General features: G+C 37.6%; 1 pseudogene; it reads right to left on the bottom strand.

The window, feature by feature from the left end:
- Positions 1-744: 744 nt before the first annotated feature.
- The window catches only part of LOC107665447 (probable palmitoyltransferase ZDHHC8), a 25,566-nt pseudogene continuing 5,911 nt past the window's right edge, over positions 745-20,399 (bottom strand).

Raw genomic sequence — 20,399 nt, 5'->3', positions numbered from 1 at the left:
ATTTTCTCTTTTCACTTGTATTTTAGTTAAAGTTGTAGTAAATCTGTTGCGTTTTTGTTTTTTTAATGTCTATCATTTTATTCGTTTTAGTTATTAAATTGGAATTATTTACTTATATTGAAAATAAGAGATGTTGCTTTGGCAACTAGCTGAAATTAAGTAATTTTGGTAACGCTTTATTTTAGGGTGTCCTTGTTACACGTTACATGTACTTGCTATTATAATAACAGAGAGTTCGCCCAAAAAAGAAAAATGTGAATAATTTACTCTCCCTCAAGTTGTTCCAAACCTGTATGAGTTTCTTTCAGCTGTTAAACACAAAAGATGATATTTTGAAGAATGTTGGTAACCAAACAGTTGCCGGTAGCCATTGATGTCCATAGTATTTTTTTTGTTGTGCTGTCAAACGATTAATCGCGATGAATCGCATCCAAAATAAAAGTTTTTGTTTACATAATATATGTGTTTGTACTGTGTATATTTATTATGTATATATAAAGACACACACATGCATGTATATATTTAAGAAAAATATGTCACGTTAATATATAAAAATATATTTATATATGATATAATTTATATGAATATAAATATATACATGTAAATATTTTCAAAATATATGCTGTATGTGTGTGTCTTTATATATACGTAATAAATATACACAGTACACACACATATTATGCAAACAAAAACTTTTATTTTGGAAGCGATTAATCACGATTAATCGTTGCCCGGCACTAATTTTTAGGAGAACCATCCCTTTAAAATCCCCTGATATTTCCAGGTTTTCCGTGACATCTCTAAACAGACTCATAGTTCCGGTTCGGGTTTTTCTCCTCCTCTGATGTAACCCAGTGCTTTCTGCGGCCCGTAGGAGGAGGTGGGAAGCGGAGCAGGGAATGTGGATGAAGGGACCTGTGACTGTCGATCCAGAGATTGATAGATAGAGGGCGATAGAGTGCGGTTAAAGTGCAGCGGCGAGCTGGCGGTCCGAGGTGCGCAGGTGAGCGAGGAAGACGAGGACAGATGCGAGCGGCTCCCATATCCATACGCCGCGCTGCTCAGGAGGAACTCCCTCGAGCCGTATGCCGGAGGAGTCGGACCGCGGAAATCCTTTGCCAGGCTGTGTCTGCTTGGAGTGTCGTAGATGCTGGCGTCTGATCCGAGAGACACCGGAGCAGACTTATCGCTTTCGTTCGAACAAAAAGACACCAGACTGGATTTTTCTCTTTCGTCTAAACTGAGAGACACCGGAGTGGATTTATCTCTTTTGTTCGAACCAAAAGACACCGGAGCAGATTTATCTCTTTCGTCCAAACTAAGAGACACCGGAGCAGATTTATCTCTTTCATCCAAACTGAGAGACACCGGAGCAGATTTATCTCTTTCGTCCAAACTGAGAGACACCGGAGCGGATTTATCTCTTTCGTCCAAACTACTGAGAGACACCGGAGTGGATTTATCTCTTTTGTTCGAACCAAAAGACACCGGAGCAGATTTATCTCTTTCGTTCGAACCAAAAGACACTGGAGCAGATTTATCTCTTTTGTTCGAACCAAAAGACACCGGAGCAGATTTATCTCTTTCGTCCAAACTGAGAGACACCTGAGCAGATTTATCTCTTTCGTCCAAACTGAGAGACACCGGAGCAGATTTATCTCTTTCGTTCGAACCAAAAGACACCGGACCAGATTTATCTCTTTCGTTCGAACCAAAAGACACCTGAGCAGATTTATCTCTTTCGTCCAAACTGAGAGACACCGGAGCGGATTTATCTCTTTCGTTCGAACCAAAAAACACCGGAGCAGATTTATCTCTTTCGTCCGAACCAAAAGACACCGGAGCGGATTTATCTCTTTCGTTCGAACCAAAAGACACCGGAGCAGATTTATCTCTTTTGTCCGAACCAAAAGACACCGGAGCAGATTTATCTCTTTCGTTCGAACCAAAAGACACTGGAGCAGATTTATCTCTTTCGTCCGAATTGAGAGACACCGGAGCAGATTCGTCTCTGTCGTCTGGCTCGCGGCGCTCCTGGATGGAGCTCATGAGCGGTCTGGGGAGGCTGTCATTGTGAACAGGCGATGGCTCGCGGTTGATATGCATGAACTACAGTCGCACGCCGGAAGCGATTGCACATCAACGGAGACACGATCCATGGGTAAAAATGCCATCTGGATGCCCTCCGGACGCAGCAGGCTATCGTAGGACAGACTTCCCATCCGGCCGCTGAGGACACTCTGGGGGATTTCTGCGCACTGTAATCCACGGCGGCTGGAGTGTTTGAGACTCAGCGAGCGTGAGTTCAGAGCCAGAGCATTTGCGTGATTCTCGGACGGCAGCAGGATGGGTTCAGACGCGTGTTCCTGGGGAACCAGCGGGGAAATCCTCGACCCCATCTACAGCGACAGACAGAGGAACATCTAGAAGAACATGCAGCCAGTTTCCAGGAAAACATCCAAAGCAAGGAATCTTTATGGCCCGTTCACACCAAGAAAAATAACTATAAAGATAACTATAACACTGCAAAAAATGATACACAGTACTTATATTATGTCATATATTATGTCAACAAAAACTTTTATTTTGGATGCGATTAATCGCGATTAATTGTTGCCCATCACGACACTGCAAAAAATTATTCTCTTACTTTTAGTATTTTTGTCGTTTTCTAGTATAAATATCTAAACATTCTTGAATCAAGATGCATTTACTTGACAAGTAAAATGATTTAAGATATTAAGTCTTGTTTTCTAAAAAACATTATCAAAATTTTGTTAGCTTTTGCTTAAAACAAGCAAAAATATCTGCCAATGGGGTAAGAAAAATAATCTTAATTCAAAGGCTAAACAAGATTATTTTTCTACAGTATTTTTATTATACTGTCTTTATATATAGATAATAAATATACATAGTACACACACATATATTATATAAACAAACTTTTATTTTGGATGCGATTGCTATAAAGAAATTACTATAAATTACAGCACAACTATAAAGACAACTATATTAGCATCCACATCAGCAGACGATATCGTCTGTTTATTCTAAGTGAACGCTTGCCTACCGCTTTAAATTCTCGAGCTCTTTATAGCAGGATGGATTCTGATTGGGTGTCAATGCTTGTATCGTTCATCAGCTGGAAAAAAAACATTCTGAAAGTGATTCAAACTATATCGTTTCTCTGTGCCTTTATCATTTTAGCTGTAGTGTGGACTCTGCTATTCTTTAATATTGAGAACGATTTTTAGAACTATATCTTTATCGGTATTTTTATAGTTATCGTCCTTTGTGTGAACGGGCCTTAAGGCTGAATACACTACACGACTTTTAAAACACTAGGTATCATACACTTACCGACTTTGTAAATAGTGACAAAAGAAAACTGGACATCATACACTACACAACTGAGGATCATACACTAGCAGACTTTGAAGTTGTTTCGATCACAACAAACTCAGGCAGAAACTTGCGCCTTGTTGCTAGGACACGATTGACAAATGTAAACAATATGTGTTCTAAAATCGGCTGAAAATATCAAACATGTTTGATATCCTCCGACTGGTTAGAATCAGAGTCTGAAGCTAAAATAATCGACGTCTGTGACCATCATACACTACGTGATTTCCTATGGAATCTGTCAACTCAAATCTGCAAACTGACTTTGACTTTTGGCAACTAGTGACAACTTCTCCAGACTGTAAATCGGTGGAAAATCGGGGCAAAAATCATGTAGTGTATTACAGGTTTTAGAAGTCAAATTTATTTGTATAAAGCTTTTCACAATCCTTTTTCAAAGCAGCTTTACAGAAAGTCATACTGTTATGTCTATAAAGCTTAGAGCTTTACCATACAGCCACATGATGGATTCCTCTGGACTTACACCTAGATTTATTGTATTTACAGTGTTGTCTAGCACATATATCAGTTGAACAGTGACTCAAACACACATCTGAGCATTCAAAGGCAATTTAGAGATTTCAATTTTGATCGGTTTCATTCGGTTAAGAGATTCAAACGCTGGTTGGTTTGAATCGGTTAAGAGATATAAATGTTACATTTTGTTAAATGAAGAGATTTAAACATCAGTCAGTTTTGTTCCATTAAAGAATTAAATGTGGGTCTGTTTCGTTCCATTACGAGAATTAAATGACATTCAGTTTCGTCAGTCGGTTTCGTTCTATTACAAGAATTAAATGTCAGTCAGTTTCGTCGGTCGGTTTTGTTCTATTACAAGAATTAAATGTCAGTCAGTTTCGTCGGTCGGTTTTGTTCTATTACAAGAATTAAATGTCAGTCAGTTTCGTCGGTCGGTTTTGTTCTATTACAAGAATTAAATGTCAGTCAGTTTCGTTCCATTATGAGAATTAAATGTTGGTCAGTTTTATTGGTCAGTTTCATTCCATTACAAGAATTAAATGTCGGTCAGTTTCATTCCATATTGAGAATTTAAATGTCGGTCGGTTTCATTCTGTGACGAGATTTAAATGTTGTCGGATTTCGTTCCATTATGAGATTTAAATGTCGGTCGGTTTCGTTCTGTGACGAGATTTAAATGTTGTCGGATTTCGTTCCATTATGAGATTTAAATGTCGGTCGGTTTCGTTCTGTGACGAGATTTAAATGTTGTCGGATTTCGTTCCATTATGAGATTTAAATGTCGGTCGGTTTCGTTCTGTGACGAGATTTAAATGTTGGTTGGTTTTCATTCTGTTACAAGATTTAAATGTCGGTCAGTTTCGTTCCATTAAGAGATTTAAATGTCGGTCGGTTTCGTTCTGTGACGAGATTTAAATGTTGGTTGGTTTTCATTCTGTTACAAGATTTAAATGTCGGTCAGTTTCGTTCCATTAAGAGATTTAAATGTCGGTCGGTTTCGTTCTGTGACGAGATTTAAATGTCGGTCGGTTTCGTTCTGTGACGAGATTTAAATGTCGGTCGGTTTCGTTCTGTGACGAGATTTAAATGTCGGTCGGTTTCGTTCTGTGACGAGATTTAAATGTCGGTCGGTTTCGCTCTGTGACGAGATTTAAATGTCGGTCGGTTTCATTCTGTGACGAGATTTAAATGTTGTCGGATTTCGTTCCATTACGAGATTTAAATGTCGGTCAGTTTCGTTCTGTGACGAGATTTAAATGTCGGTCGGTTTCGCTCTGTGACGAGATTTAAATGTCGGTCGGTTTCATTCTGTGACGAGATTTAAATGTTGTCGGATTTCGTTCCATTACGAGATTTAAATGTCGGTCAGTTTCGTTCTGTGACGAGATTTAAATGTTGTCGGATTTCGTTCCATTATGAGATTTAAATGTCGGTCGGTTTCGTTCTGTGACGAGATTTAAATGTTGTCGGATTTCGTTCCATTATGAGATTTAAATGTCGGTCGGTTTCGTTCTGTGACGAGATTTAAATGTTGTCGGATTTCGTTCCATTATGAGATTTAAATGTCGGTCGGTTTCGTTCTGTGACGAGATTTAAATGTTGTCGGATTTCGTTCCATTATGAGATTTAAATGTCGGTCGGTTTCGTTCTGTGACGAGATTTAAATGTTGTCGGATTTCGTTCCATTATGAGATTTAAATGTCGGTCGGTTTCGTTCTGTGACGAGATTTAAATGTTGTCGGATTTCGTTCCATTATGAGATTTAAATGTCGGTCGGTTTCGTTCTGTGACGAGATTTAAATGTTGTCGGATTTCGTTCCATTATGAGATCAAGCAAAAATATCTGCCAATGGGGTAAGAAAAATAATCTTAATTCAAAGGCTAAACAAGATTATTTTTCTACAGTATTTTTATTATACTGATATAGATTATAGATAATAAATATACATAGTACACACACATATATTATATAAACAAACTTTTATTTTGTTGCTATAAACAACTATAAAGACAACTATATTAGCATCCACATCAGCAGACGATATCGTCTGTTTATTCTAAGTGAACGCTTGCCTACCGCTTTAAATTCTCGAGCTCTTTATAGCAGGATGGATTCTGATTGGGTGTCAATGCTTGTATCGTTCATCAGCTGGAAAAAAAACATTCTGAAAGTGATTCAAACTATATCGTTTCTCTGTGCCTTTATCATTTTAGCTGTAGTGTGGACTCTGCTATTCTTTAATATTGAGAACGATTTTTAGAACTATATCTTTATCGGTATTTTTATAGTTATCGTCCTTTGTGTGAACGGGCCTTAAGGCTGAATACACTACACGACTTTTAATCGTTCATGTCGACCGAGACCACTTTATGGATGAATTTTTTGAACAGGTAAACTTTATCTTGGGAGTAAAATATCATCATATCCAGTTACTATTTATGCAGATGTAGTTGATTTGATTTGCTCATAAGGTTTTGTTCATATCGACTTGAGTGCTGCTGTCAATTTTCCAATTCAACTTAAATATGGAACACACTAAATGACTTTTGAAATTTGAACAGATTTTAAAACACTAGGTATCATACACTTACCGACTTTGTAAATAGTGACAAAAGAAAACTGGACATCATACACTACACAACTGAGGATCATACACTAGCAGACTTTGAAGTTGTTTCGATCACAACAAACTCAGGCAGAAACTTGCGCCTTGTTGCTAGGACACGATTGACAAATGTAAACAATATGTGTTCTAAAATCGGCTGAAAATATCAAACATGTTTGATATCCTCCGACTGGTTAGAATCAGAGTCTGAAGCTAAAATAATCGACGTCTGTGACCATCATACACTACGTGATTTCCTATGGAATCTGTCAACTCAAATCTGCAAACTGACTTTGACTTTTGGCAACTAGTGACAACTTCTCCAGACTGTAAATCGGTGGAAAATCGGGGCAAAAATCATGTAGTGTATTACAGGTTTTAGAAGTCAAATTTATTTGTATAAAGCTTTTCACAATCCTTTTTCAAAGCAGCTTTACAGAAAGTCATACTGTTATGTCTATAAAGCTTAGAGCTTTACCATACAGCCACATGATGGATTCCTCTGGACTTACACCTAGATTTATTGTATTTACAGTGTTGTCTAGCACATATATCAGTTGAACAGTGACTCAAACACACATCTGAGCATTCAAAGGCAATTTAGAGATTTCAATTTTGATCGGTTTCATTCGGTTAAGAGATTCAAACGCTGGTTGGTTTGAATCGGTTAAGAGATATAAATGTTACATTTTGTTAAATGAAGAGATTTAAACATCAGTCAGTTTTGTTCCATTAAAGAATTAAATGTGGGTCTGTTTCGTTCCATTACGAGAAGATTTAAACATCGGTCAGTTTTGTTCAATTCAAAGATTTAAATGTCGGTCGGTTTCATTCCATTACGAGATTTAAATGTCGCCGGTTTCCTTCAATTATGACATTTGTATGTTGACTGGTTTCATTTCCATTTAGAGATTTAAACATCGGTCAGTTTTATTTGATACAAAGATTTAAATGTCGGTCGTTTCCATTCAGTCTTGAGATTTATATGTCAGTCGGTTTTGTTGGATTAAGATCAAGATTGGTCAGTTTCATTCCATTATGAGTTTTAAATGTCGCTCGGCTTTGTTGTAAGCAAGAGTTATCAAAGAGTCTGATGTGAGTTTAACATTTAAGTAATTAGCAAGCTCTATGTAGTTTAAACAGGCAGCTGCTAGAAACTCAACACATAGTGCTTTATTCCCCCAGTGAGCTCCCGGAGGAGACGGTGGCAAGAAATTAAAAACTAATTTTGGTGCTAACAGGAGAATAAAATCCTTGTTTGAACCAAGGCTACACTTGGAGAGGCAGCTCTCCTCTGGCCAAACAATTTCAACAGTAAATCTGTCTTCTCACCTGATCTCTGGGAACTTGGTAGAGCACTTTGGTGGGCGACTCTGAAGTTTGAAGTGGTTTCATATTGTGTCCTGAAGGTATTAGAGCTCTAGACCGGAGCAAACTCTCTGTTATAAGACACACAGAGGAGACATGAACACATTTAGTGTTTCAGACGGTCCAGAAACATGATTCTGCCACACATCCACCCACCTTCCAATGCTGCCAAATGGTTCTTCAGCAGGACTGGATCTGGTTTAGGGGGCAGCGGAGGTGGACTGGTCAGATGTTTGCTGTCTGGAGCATATATTTCATCTAGAGACTGACACAAACACATCAAAATCACACAAATATTACACAAATATCGATAGTTAGCTTAAACTAAAATAAATTTAGTTTAAGCTCGATGTACTAAAATGACAAAAGCACAAAAAAAAATTAACAAAAAACATAAATATATATACAGTATGTATGTGTGTGTGTGTGTGTATATATATATATATATATATATATATATAAAACTAATTTAAAATATAACAAAACATTATATTGATTATAAAATATATATTTTAGAAAAATATCTCAATGATACTAAAATAATACTGATCAAGTAAAATATATTAAAAAAGTTTAACTTGTTTTATTTCAGCAAGTTGCCAAGGCAACATTTTGCATTTTCATTTAGTTTAACTTGATGTACCAAAATAACTATAACTAAAACAAAAAAGAATAAAAACGATATAGATTTATATATAATATAATATAATTTATAGATATAAAAGTGTTTTATAATAAATAAAAACACACAAAATTACTAAAACTTTCACTAAAATTAAAATGTAAACAGAAAATATAAAAATAAAATGCAAAATATTGAAACAATCTATAATATTATCTCAGTTATACTAAAATAACACTGGTATAAACTACTCATGATTTAAATGTAGTCAAGTTAAATGAAGCTATTTAAGCTGTCAATATCTCTTTAAATATAGTGATTCTAATTATTAATTATTTTTTTTAATCAGAGCAGTATTTAGTTGTCACCAAAACCTGATGTATATAAAACTAATTTAACTAAATAGTTTGATATAAAAAAGAGAACAAAATGAAGCATACAGACTCAGTGAATCATTTTGAATCATCCAAATGACACGATAAAATGAATCAGAATCGCTTCAGAAAGAAACCATATAACCTGTTTAAAAATAGTTACTGGATCGCTGCTGGATTATGACCGATATATTACCATTATGCTGAAAACATTCGAAAAACAATCTTTAGGCTTCAGTGTGTTAGTAAATTGACAGTTTCTTTATCCATATAACTGAGTGGTTTTATAAAGCACAGCTGAAGAGTAATGCTGCTGAATGCAGGTCAGGTTTGATGTTTAACCTTATTAATTTATTCACAGCCTTGATGCACCACAAATTAAGTATTTATGGACATAAGTACCTTGTCCGGGAGTATTTGAGGGCTCAGTTTGCGGGTGAATCGTTCAAATGATACGATTCCCTAAAATGAATCAGACTCGCTTCAGAGAGAAACCATAAAATCTGTTTAAAAATATTTACTGGATCGCTCCTGGATTAAAACATATATTAACATTATGCTGAAAACATTCTAAAACTAATCTTTAGGCTTCAGTATCTATATAACTGAGTGGGTTTATAAAGCACAGCTGAAGGTTAATGATGCTGAACACAGGTCAGGTTTGATGTTTGACCTTATTCATTTATTCACAGCCTTGATGCACCACAAATGAAGTATTTATGGACATAAGTACCTTGTCCGGGAGTATTTGAGGGCTCAGTTGTGGGACTCTGGGTGATGGAAAGGAGGCTGAATGCGAAGCGGCAATCTGTCACTGAGTTTCCCAGTGTACCTGATATTTAAAGAGCAAAATTAACATCAAAAATTAACATTCTGTCATCATTTACTCACCCTGCATGCTGTTAGTTTATCAGGAAAAACTAGGTTTTGCCATCCTTGATGTTTGATTCACAAGAAAATGCATGAAGAATATAATAAAAATGGTTAACTTTGGATAAAAGCGTCTCCTAAATGTATAAATTATGATAACTTTTGGGTATTTTCTGTCATATTTAAAGCTTGAGAGTTGTAACTATGAGATATTGTTGCATGGAGCAAAATTTCTCTTTTGAGTTCTTCAGAAAAAAAATACTTACTTTTTTATGATATGATGGTCAAAGTCCTGAAGAGATTACATATTGTAAATATAAATATAAATTTTTTTTAAATAACTTTAAATTTACTTTAAATTAGTGCTGTCAAACGATTAATTGCAACTAATCGCATCCAAAATAAAAGTTTTGTTTACATTATATATGTATGTGTACTGAGTATAGTCTATTTATTATGTATATATAAACACACACATACAGTATATATTTTAAAGATATTTACGTTTATACATTTATATATTCATATTCTTATATTTTAGATTATATATAAAATATATAAACATAACATATTTTTTTTTATATATGCATGCATCTGTTTGTATTTATATATACATATAAGTATAAAATGTATTTGAAACTAAACGCCTGAGATCGCTGACAATTTTTTTGAAGTTACAGTACATGCATATAACATGTATTTCTCTGACACCAAACCACTGCGATCGCAGACAGGTGTCTAATAAATATACACAGTACACATACATAAAGCCTATTATGTAAACAAAAACTTTTATTTTGGATGTGATTAATCGCGATTCATTATTTGACAGCACTACTTTAATTTATTAAAATTGTTTCCAAGAAAATGCATGAATAACATGATTAAATTTAAAGCTTTGGATAAAAGCATCTTCCAAATGCATGAATTATTGTTGCATGGAACGTCTGAACTTTTGGGTGTCTTCTGTCATATTTAAAGCTCGAGATGTCATAACTATGAGCTATTGTTGCATGCAATTGTAAAATTTCTCTTTTTGTGTTCCACAGAAATAATAACAGCATACGGGTTTGCAACAACATCACGATTTTGATTGTGATGTAAGTGATTGTTTTACACGTGTAGACGCGCGCTCACCTCGGTGTGATGGGACTGAAGAGCACAAACTGCACGTTCTGACAGCAGCCGCGTGTGAACGGATTCACTCCTCCCTGGAACTTCCCTGTCACCTGTGAGTGTGACGCAGTTTAGTGAGAATAAATTCAGCTTCCAGCAGAATCTAATGCAGGTCAAACATGATCTTACCTGTTCGTTTGTGGTGCGTCCTCTCGCCACCAGCACCAGATGAAAACATGACAGACCCAAGACGGGAATGAAGAACAGAGCCGAAACGCTCATGACCGCCAGCCTTTAAAACACACTGTCAAGGTACTCACCCACTGCTTTACACAAGCAAAAAAACAAATCTGAGAAGAAAATTTAACCTAAACAGTAATATATATTTTAAAAAATAAACAAAATGGCAAAAAAATCAACAAAAACTGAAAACAAACACTAAACTTAATCCTAAATTGTAATAATTAAAACAAAAAAAAAGACAAAAGCACATAACAAAAAAAAGTGCTAAAAATTAAACTAAAATTGGAAACCAAAACTAAAACTGAACTAAAACTGCAATAAAAATAAATTATTCCTAATTAGGAATACATTAAAAAAAAAAAGACAAAAGCACATAAAATTACTGAAAATTAAACTAAAACTTAAAACAAAAACAATACAAAATGAATCCTAAACTGTCGGAGGTGCGTCAGGCAGAAATGCCTTGCACGTACTTCTACCTGTGCTTACATCTAGTTAGTCTGGATTACCAGTGACCACTGCAAACAGTGCAGTTGACTACCAGGAAAGGCTGGTGGGCTGCCAGGGAAGACTGCACCAGGGGTGGCAGAGCTAGTTACCCTAAAAACATTTTGTTGGAGCAACAAGCTGCAACGACTCCCTAAAGCAACTACAAGCAGAATAAAGAGGAAACAGCCCGGTGGTCCTCCGAGAGGCGGGATGGAAGGTGGACCAAACAGGACGGATAACACGGTATCGACTGGCATGACAGCGACAATTGAGCAGAGGATACCACGAGAATGCAGCTGTGGGTGATCTTAAGTTACAACATACTTGGGTCTACAAATACATCAGGGTAAGACAAAATGTGGCGGAAGCGCCCGGGTGCAAGCTTGCACTGCAGCAGCAGGTCAGACAAGGAGGAACCATAGCCAGGTTGAGCACCACAGTGCTATTGGTCCCACCATTGCATCTGGTGAGGAGGACCAGGACCAGCCTACCCAGCAGGACTCACACCAACCACTGCAAATCCCCCAATGTGATCAACGAAGCAAAACACCAAACAGGGAATCCACAGGGGACTCATCTAGAAAACCAATCCGGAAGGCCAAAGTCAAATGGCCAAAAGCCAGTGACAAGCAGGAATGGAGAAGCTTTGACCAGAGCCTACACACAGTCCTCCAGAACTCGCTAAGAGGTAGTACAACTGGCAAATTGAATATCTTTGGAGACGTTGTCTATGAAGAAGGCAAAGGGAGATTTGGAGAACTGCAACAGAGGGAGACCCCTCCCAAACAGAGTGGAAGACGGGAAAGGGAAATCCTGCAGTTGGTAAAGGAACGCCGCCTCCTCCGGAAACCATGGAGGAAGGCCAAGGACCACGAAAAGGAGGGCTTGAAGAACCTGTGGGATCAGATTAGAACTAGACTCACAAACCTGAGGCAAGCGGAGAGAATCAGGAAACGCAGAAGCCGAAAGCAGAAAGCAAGGTCAAGCTTCATCCATGACCCTTTTAAGTGCACCCGAGGCTTATTGGAGGAGAAGAAGAACGGGACGCTCAACATCACGGAACAGGAGTTGGAGGACCACATTAAGACGCAGATCAGTGACAGCTTGAGGGAAATTCCCCTTGGACCACCGGGGCATGTTCCCCGCCCACCAGAGCCGTCCACGCAGTTTGACAGCTCTCCACCAAAGTGGTCGAAAGTTAAGCAGGTTGTGGAGCGAGCAAGAGCAGCCTCAGCAGCTGGACCAAATGGCGTACCCTACAGGGTTTATAAGAACTGCCCCCTGGTCTTGAAGCTATTGTGGAAATCCAAAACCATTCCACCAGCATGGAATAAGGCAGTCAATACATTCATCCCAAAGGAAAAAGACTAGCATAATATCAGCCAGTTCAGAGGCACTGCTCTTCTAAATGTGGAAGGGAAGATCTTCTTCTTGGTGATGGCAAAATGTATGACCAGCTACCTCCTGGCAAATAATTACATTGACCTCAGTTGCCAGAAGGTGGGTATTTCAGGATTCCCGGGCTGTGTAGAGCATTCTACAATGATTTGGGAACAGATTCAATCAACCAAACGCAGTAAATCGGACCTTCATGTGGTCTGGTTGGAACTCGCAAATGCCTACGGGTCTGTTCCCCACCAGCTTATCAGCATTGCTCTCGACTTCTATGTCCCTCGTGCATTCAGAGCCTCATTAATAGCTACTTCAACAACTTTCACGTCTGCTATACATCTGTAGAGATCTCAACTGGGTGGCACTGGCTGAAGAAAGGGATAGCAATGGGGTGCTCCTTCTCCCCCATCCTATTTACAGCAGCCTTCAAGATTGTCCTCATTGGTGGAAGACAAATGGCCAGAGGAGTCAAATCTCAGTTAGGTCAGCGACTCCCCGCGATACGATGATACATGGATGATGTCACCACCCTCCTTCAGACAGCAGCATGCACCACCAGGCTGCTGAAAAGGCTTGAGGAATTATTAAACTGGGCCAGGATGAAGATAAAACCAGCCAAGTTGCGTAGCCTCTCAATCCGCAAAGGAATCAGGAGGGACAACATCTCCTTCTCAGTGGACGGCGAGGAAATCCCATGCCTGGTAGAGAAACCAGTGAGAAGTTTGGCAAGACTCTACACATGGCTGCTGCCGTCACCTCACAGCTCTCCGATGGCCTGGAGAAGATCGATCAAAGCTTACTACCTGGCAAGCTAAAAGTTTGGTGTTACCAATTTACCATATACCATCTCTTGATGTGGCCCCTCAAACGGTCACATCACCTCATTAGTTGTCCAGAAGATGGACTCAAAGGCTAACAACTACATTCAGAAGTGGCTGGGCCTTCGCCGATGAAAAACTGGTGATTTCCGAAGTCGTGAGGGAGGAAAAGGAGAGCTACAAAATCAAAGCCGTGAGCCAATTCCAGCAAGGGTAAATGGACAACCTGGGAGGCTGTCATTGACAGAGTTGTGACGTGGACTGATCTGTGGAGGATGCCTCAAGTAAGACTGAGCTTCCTAATCAGGGCAATATATGACACCCTCCCAAGCCCCAAGAACAGAGGAAGCGCAGAGGAAATCGGTCAGCTTTGCGGCCACCCGAAACCCAGTTTACAGCACATCCTTTCCAGCTGAAAAGTGGCACTGACCCAAGGACATTATAGATGGCGCCACTACCAGGTTCTGCGAAAACAAGCAGAAGTCATCGAGGCCCAACAGGGCCAGCCCAGCAACATCTCATGGTTTGATCCAGTTTGTGAGGCAAGGGGGTGAGGCACTTAGCAGCAGCACAAAGGAGTAGTCGCTGCTGTCACCTGAAGGCAACTGGGAGTTGAGAGCAGATCTCGATCATCAGCTGAAGTTCCCACAGCAAATCGCTATAACCTCCCTTCCAGGCAGACATCTTGCTCTGGTCCACCTTCGCAAAAACGGTCATCATGGTTGAACTGATGGTGCCATGGGAAGATGACCTGAGGCTGCCTTTGAGAGGAAGAAGGAGAGATACGCAGACCTCTCAGACAGGTGCAAAGATGCAGGGTGGCGTGCTTTCACTTATCCAGTGGAAGTTGGCTGTCGAGGCTTCTCTGGAACCTCCACTTAATGGCTCCTGAAGTCTCTCGGTGTCAGAGGCATCAAATTATCAAGGGCACTAAAAGATCTGGCAGAGGAGGCAGAGAAAGGGAGCTTCTGGCTATGGCTTCGGAGAAAAGACAAGAAATGGGGGAGAGAAGGATCCTAGGGTTGGCTGCAGGGGGTGGTAGGGAGATGCTTCCACTGCTCCACGACCCGGAGATGATCCAGGATTAAAGAAGCGAAACATCAATGATGGGTGGCTCCCGGCTGACAACCCTGCAGCCAGCCTGGATGTGCGTCAGGCAGAAATGCCTTGCAGGTACTTCTACCTGTGCTTACATCTAATTTATATATAGCAATATGTGAAAAAAAATAAACATGAAAGTGCATAACAAAATGACTACAAATTAAACTAAACCTGGAAACAAAAATTAAAACTACACTAAAAATGAAATAAAGATAAATTAAACAAACAGTAATATATGAAACAAATGTACGTGAAAGCACATAACAAAATTACTAACAATGACTAAAAATAAAATCATAAATGACTAATAAAAATAAAATAATTTAATAAATAATAAAAATAAGAGCTAATTCAAAATATGAATAAAAACTGTAAAAAAAAAAAAAAAAAAATCAAATAACACTGGTTCAGATTCACTTCCTGAAGAGTGAAACACTGTGGCACTTTCAGAGTATTGATGTGTTTTGTTTGAGTAACCCGACATGTCAGCTTCTGACTCAACCAATCACGTGAGTCTGGGGCACGACTATCTGTCTGACTGACCAATGGCAGACGGGGCACCAGGAGTGTTTGTGTGATCATTTTTGCTTTTCTATGCCACAATCACAGAGCTCAAGTCTACTTTATTTCTAGATCCCTTTCCACTACAAAGTAGACTAAAGGACTGTACAGCAGCACAATCATACAAGAATACTAAAACAAAAATCAACAATAACAGAAAAACTAAAATAACCTTGAAGAAAAATTAAACCAATTTACATCTTCCAAAAATCAACATATCAACAGCCATAGAAAACAAATATGTTTTCGAGCGAGATTTGAAACCGTCTTAAAAATGTACAAATTCTTTGTGCTAGTAAGGAGCCTTGCAGCTGCATTCTGGACCAATTGCAGTTTTGAAATAAGAGATTGACTTACTCCCAAATAAAGTGCATTGCAATAGTTCAAACGGGAGGAGAAAAATGCATGAATCACTATCTCAAGATCAGCAACAGACAAAAAAAGACTTCATTTTTGCAATAGTCCTCAACTGAAAGAAGCAACTTTTCACCACACACTTAATCTGATGATCAAACATTAGAGCTGAGTCAGATCAAGGACCCAGATTCCTTATTTGGGACCGCACAGAGCTGAAGGATACGTGACGGCGGCATGCAGTTCCCACAGGTTCTCCAGATGATCCAGAACATACAGCAGACCTCCGGAAGACACGGAAACCATGTGAAGAGTCAGAGACAGCAGGAAGAGGAAGAAGAAGCGATAGTTGCGTCTCCCGATGCAGTTGTTCACCCAGGGACAGTGATGGTCAAAGTCCTGAAGAGATTATATATGTGCTCTCAATCGATTAAAAAAATGAACTAATTAATCGTACATGTTATTAGTTAATCACAATTAATTGCATTAAATATGCATTTAATGGCATCTTTGGTAGCCTATTATTAATGAAGACAAGTATAATTGATACCAATACTGCTACCGATGTCTCTATTAAATACATTTTTCAACATTACAGTATAATTGAAAGCCATTATTTTTAACATTTAATAGGCTTTGAAAAATAGTGAACTTAAAACATCATATCACAAACTAAATTGTATATGCATAAACTATAAATTCAATATGGATTCATCTTTATTCAAGCTGCAAAAGTGAATCAGCGAGCAGAGTAGTGAGTGATTTCTTATTCTTTTTTTCTTTGACTTTAAAAAAACCTGACACACATGATGCGAATCTGACACACATCCAATTTTCTCCCAACTCGGATTTTTTAATTATTGGTGCATTCAAGTCCTCCTGGGAAGTTCGTATTTGAGAGTTGACAAGTCGTAATTACGATGTCAGGTGCGTTTAAGTCTCTTTGTTTCTAGCAACTTTTCGACATAAAATTAAACTTTTTTTTACCTCTACATCTACAAAATGATGAATAAAGAATGTGCATGATTCTGTTTTTATTCAATTTATGAAGAAGTAAACTGAATCATTATTCTATGGTAATTATACAATAATATAATATTTTGCATATGTAACTTATATCGTTTTATTGTAAATTACCTTTTTTTTTTACATTTTATTCATTTCAACAAATTTACCATCAATACAGACGCTGCATATCTACAGTCTTTAGCTGCATCCATTGCATCCATTTTTTCACTGACGCCCCCAACTTGGAAACTCAGGGCTTAAATAAAATTTCGAGTTTCCCACTCGTAATAACGAATTTGTGGTGGTGTTCATGTGCGTTCAACTCATAAATACGATCTATCTGACATGACTTGAACACCATAATTCCAGACTGTATTTACGAGGTCACTCGCCAAAAATGGTAATTTGACATAATTGTGTGTTTTGTCCGTCAAAGCGCTATTGGCGCACTGTCTGAAGTGCCAGTACTGAATTAACTTCTCTTTTGCATCTTATCATGCTTGATAGCCTGTTCACATAGTCTACTGTAACGCTAGAAAAAAGATGCCAGGAAAAAATGGATGCTGCGTTAATTGCATTAAAACATTTAACGCGCTAAACTAGAGCTGCACGATTCTGGATAAATTTAGAATCACGATTTTTTTGTCAAAAAGAGATCACGATTCTCCCATGATTATGAACTAAACTAAATAATGTGTGAGAAAATATTATCGCTGCAGTCTATTTAAAAGTGTTTAATTAATTGGAATGAATTATTCAACATTTTAATTTTCATGTATTTAAAATATATTTAATACACCAATTTTTAATATTAAAATTATGAAAAAGTGGTTTGAATGAATGATTCAATGACTCATAAATAGGCTACTTCACTTGTTTCATTACTGGATGAATCCGCGTTTTTGAACGAATCTCTTGAATGAATGATTCAATGACAAACACATTTTTTACAGTCACTTGTCGCCACCTAGTGGAGAAACAATGCAATCGACACAAACGTTATTTGAAGCACCAGTTACTTTCAGAAGATGACTTGCTCTATTTTGATCGCTTCCATAGACATCAATGTTTATATCTGAACTATAAACTTTCACCCCAGTATTTCTGTGATAATACAAATGACTGTAAGACCGAAATAATGCTGTGTAGTTGAAAAGACTACACAGTTTGTGAAGCGGTTTCTTACCTAAACATGCTAACTGCTCTCTCTGTCAGCGGCAGCGCGAACACAGATCTAAATGTTCCTGTAAGACTTATTCAAAGGTTTAATAGACACAAGCGAATCGCTGTCATGGGATCGCGTGGGTGTTTGAATCGAGATCACGATCTTTTAACGATTAATCGTGCAGCTCTTCGTTAAACGGAAAATAAATAAATAAATGCACAATTAACGCGTTAATGTTGATAGCCCTAATATATCTTATTTTTATTCATGGTTTAGCAGCTGATGTCATGGCGCTCGTCTCACCTCCACGCAGTGATCGCAGATGCTAGAAGTGACACGATGCGCACCACTTCATGCGCACCTGCACGCCACGCACCTCCACATTCTTATAGAGCGGCGCGCGGAAGTCCTCGTCCTCGTCCTCATCCGCTGCGGAGAAAACACACAGAGCGTCAGGCCACCGGTGCACGCTTAACGCAAGCGGGTTATTATGGAAGCTAGGAATAAAAAAGTAAAAAAGGGTAATTGCAACTTTTTATCTCGCAATTGTGAGAGAAAATCCGAATTGTGAAATATAAAAATCGGAATTGTGAGATAAGTCGCAAATAGCTTTAAAAAAATTTTTTACACCATGGCAGGAAAAAAGAAAACATAATTGCAAGAAAAAAAGTCAAAAGATGTAAACTCAGAATTCGGAGATATAAACTCGCAATTCTGAGAGGAAAAGTCTGAATAGTGATATATAAACTCAGAATTGTGAATTAAAAAGTCACAATTACCTTTTATATACAGTATATATATATTTATTTTTTTTTATTCCATGGCAGGAAACAAAAAACAGAACTGCGAGATTTAAACTTGCAATTTTAAAGAATTACGAGTTGCTAACTTGAAATTGCGAGATACAAACTTGCAATTCTGAGAAAATAATGTGAAGACTATGAAATATAAACACCAATTGTGAGAAAAATAACTCAGAATTGTGAGATAAAAAGTTGCAATTACCTTATTTTTTCATGGTGGGGGAAAAAAACACAATTGCAAAACGCAAATAAAAAAAAAAAAATAATAAATCTGGGAGAAAAGTGTCAAAAATCGCAAGATATACAACTTGCAATTCTGAGAGAACAGTACAAAGAAAAAAGTTCAAATTGCTATTATGAATTTATAACTTGCAACTACAAAATAAAACCTTGCAAATTTGTATGGACAAAAGTCACAATTGTGAGATAGCTAGCAACATGCTACAAATGCTAGAAAAATACTAGCAACATGCTAATTCTTGCTAGCCATGTGCTAAAATGCTTACAACAGGCTAAATCATGGTAACGACATGCTTAAACATTCTATCAACGTGGTAAAACATGTTAAAAACATGTTAAAAGATGTTAACAACACGATAATCATGCTAATAACGTGAAAATGACCTTTTTTTCATTCAGTGGCAAAAAACATACATTGCAAAATGTAAATTCAAAATTCTGAGAAGAAAGTGTCGGGATGTGAGCTTATGGCTGTCATGTGAGAGGTGTTGAGTGTTCTGGGGTCGGTTGCACCAGCTAGACGTAAAAAATATCGTGCATGTTCATTATCGTGGTATATCGCATTACCGAATACTGGCACATGTCTAATATATGTATATATATATATATATATGTGTGTGTGTGTGTGTGTGTGTGTGTGTGTGTGTGTGTACAGTCTACACCAAGCTTCGCGATATCGCTTATCCTGCCCGAAAAGACCATAAATATTAGTAATAATGGTAACACTTTATTTCGATAGTCCACTTTAGACATTTTACTAACAGTAAGTAACTTTGCAGCTACATGTCAACTAGCAGTCATTAGAGTATTAGTAGACTGTCTGCTTAATATCTTCTAACACTTTATTTTGATGGGTCCACAGCATACAACATACTAAAGTGTAACCGTAATAATTAACTAACAGACATGAATCCTAAAAACGAATAATGTCCGAGCTAGAGATGTAACGATTCACTCAACTCACGATTCGACAAAATGAGATTTAAGACAAATTATAAATTAAATATTTCCTTTTATTATTGCTTGGACAAAATACTGTACATTTCTTTGTGAAATTGAAATATAACACTATAATATTATACTAATATAGCACTTGTAAATTATTACTCTTTTGTTGGGTTTGATTGCTTCTATTGTCCTCATTTGTTGGTCGCTTTGGATAAAAGCTTCTGCTAAATGACAAAATTTAAATATAATGTGAAATTTTAAAACAAGCCCCAAATCAAACAAATAAGTAACACAAATAAAATAAATCTCTTCGTATAAACAAACTAAGGCTTTGTCTGTGCTCTTAACATTTAAAATTAGAGGCAACCACTGCATTTTAATCACGATCCAAACAAAGATGCTGCATACATGCAACATGAGCAGTTTTTAATCTAAATTA

The sequence above is a fragment of the Sinocyclocheilus anshuiensis genome, unplaced genomic scaffold, assembly GCF_001515605.1.
Source record: "Sinocyclocheilus anshuiensis isolate Anshui unplaced genomic scaffold, SAMN03320099.WGS_v1.1 scaffold495, whole genome shotgun sequence".
NCBI lineage: Eukaryota > Metazoa > Chordata > Actinopteri > Cypriniformes > Cyprinidae > Sinocyclocheilus > Sinocyclocheilus anshuiensis.
This window is presented reverse-complemented; position numbering and strand designations above follow the sequence as displayed.